Raw genomic sequence first — 2,500 nt, 5'->3', positions numbered from 1 at the left:
TCTCGAACTGATGTAGTCCAAAAAATAAAGAATTAAAATAACAAAGTCTAATCTATATAAGTGCTCTTGAATAAGCTTCGTGTAAAAAAATAGCAATATAATAAAAATACCAAGTCTTCGTCTTGGAAAATAACAAAATCTAAAAGAAAGGTCTTCTTTATGGAAAATAGTAAAATAAGAATACCAAGACTTCACCTTGGAAAATAACAAAACCATCTTGAAAAAAGCTTATTTTTAATCTTCTTTGTAGGCAGAAAATAGTAAGGCGAAAATAAAGTCCCCTCTAAGCTCTAAAGTAACAAATACGACGTGTTAAAAAAAAACTAACAATAAAAAAGAACCAAGACTTCGTCTTGGAAAATAACAATCTAAATTGTGGAAAATAGTAAAATGAAATAAAAACCGACTTCACCTTCGAAAATAACAAAATCAATCTAAAACAAATGACATCTTAAAACAAAACTATTATTTGTTTCGGAGGTTGTCTATGACTGTTCATAGACCGCATAATTTCCACAGAACATTCTCAGAATATCAAGAGAGAAAAGCAGCGTTCTGCGGGAAATCATCTTGGCCAGTGATGTCGTTCTGGGTTTGGTCAGGCCCAGGGAGGTAAGTACCTCGTTATTCTCAAGGGGCCACTTTCCTCTTGCCCCAACCGGGAATCCAAAGAATGTGACCTTGCTAGCCTTCGTCAGCACTTTGACTTGATCACCAAGAGGGGTATAGTACGAAACTTTGTGCGAGGCAGCATCTGACAAGGTATTCTTTGAAAGCTCAAAACGGACGGTGACATCGATCACAACCGCCTCCTCATCTTTTGCAAACACGAGGTCAGGCTTTCTCATCTCTCCCGTCTCGGATATGAACCGTGGCTCTTTGTATACAGACCAGCCCAATCTAGCCGCTTCGTCTGCCAGAATGTTACTGATCTTGTTATGTCGCGCAATTCTTGCTTTCTGTACTGCAGGACATTGACCGAGAATGTGCGAAAGGGACTCGAGTCTGGCAGAGCATTTCCTGCAGGAACGTAAGGCCCCATCTCTGCCTCTGTTCAAGCTTTCTCTTGTTGGGTAAATATTTGCCCTTAGTTGTAGTGCTGCGATAAAAAAGCATTGTTTAAAGCCGCACCATGGCCTCAACCAAGCATTACTGATTCTATCATGCGCAAAGTTTACAATGCCCCTTCCTTGAACCGGCTTTTCGCACCATCTCTGAAATTCATGCTCCCTCCAATCGCAGGGTCTCGGATATACAGGTTCTTTTGACACCGAGTCCCTGAGAACGAATGTTGGGATTGCATCACTGTCACCCCCTGCTCGTACCCACAAATTACGGTATTCTTCCTCCATACCCTGCGAGGACACAATATTACGGGTGATAGCATCGGACGAGTTTGCTATACGTTGCAGCCTTCTAACTTGAACCGAAGGGATTGTTTTTTCCAGTTTCAAGATGGCAAGGCCTCCGTCTCGGGCTCTGGCATATAACAGTCCATCACAAGTTGAAGCGGGAAGGTGGAGCCATCCTTTTACCGCCTTTCTAATCTCTTGGTCCAACCCACGGAGAGTTGATTGCTTGCAGTCCGAGTGGTCTGCAGGATATAACAATCTGGGTAGGGCATAGGCATTGAGTAGTTCAACCTTCTGAGTTGGCTTCAGAGGCGCCTCATCGATTTTCGAGATCCATGTCTTTAGCTGACAATGTAGATCAGGCTGTATAGTGCCAGTCCAAGGGCCAATTTTCAGACCAAGGTATTTCGTTGATTCATCAGGTTGGATCATATGGACATCTTTATTTTTGATAGTCCATGGGTCGCAGTTGTTCACCGTATATGAATCTTTGGTTGGGCTTATCATGAAGCCCTGGCACTTTCTGGCCTGAACCTCCAATCCCGATAGCCCACAAAATGATTCCAAGATCGCTAGATTGGCGGCCATACCAACCCAAGATTCGCTCACCAACACCAAATCATCAGCAAACGCAAGAGCTGTCACGTGGTCGGTATCAATGGAGTACCCAACTCCGTGTGACTCTAGGGTGCATATCAAAGGGTCCATGGCAAGATTGAAGAGCAGGGGTGACATGGGGTCACCCTGTTTGACACCAACACGTATGCTAATTTCTCGAGTCGACTCGCCATTGCTTTTGAACGAGGTCGTACACCGATCGTAGGCGTTCTGGATGATGCCCACCACGTGTTCATCTACTTTCTTGTGCCTTAACACCCATAAAATATGAGCATGCGAAACCGAGTCAAAAGCTTTCGCTATGTCGATGAACATGACAGCCAACGGCCTGTGCAATTTCTTAGCGTGTCTCATAAGGTCCTGTAGCACCTTAAGATTTTCAGAGCAGCCAGATGCCGCTATAAAACCACGCTGCCTTGGGTTTAAGGGACAAGCACGAGCAAGACGTGCAGTCATTATTCTGGAAAATAATCTCAGAATCATTGAACCAATCGTTATTGGTCTCCAGTTCCCCAATTCTTTCAGCTTTT

The sequence above is a fragment of the Petromyzon marinus genome, unplaced genomic scaffold (genome assembly GCF_048934315.1).
Source record: "Petromyzon marinus isolate PM22_M1 ecotype Great Lakes invasive population unplaced genomic scaffold, UKy_Petmar_22M1.pri1.0 PM_G_Scaffold_29, whole genome shotgun sequence".
Taxonomy (NCBI): Eukaryota; Metazoa; Chordata; class Hyperoartia; order Petromyzontiformes; family Petromyzontidae; genus Petromyzon; species Petromyzon marinus.
Note: the sequence above shows the minus strand (reverse complement) of the source record.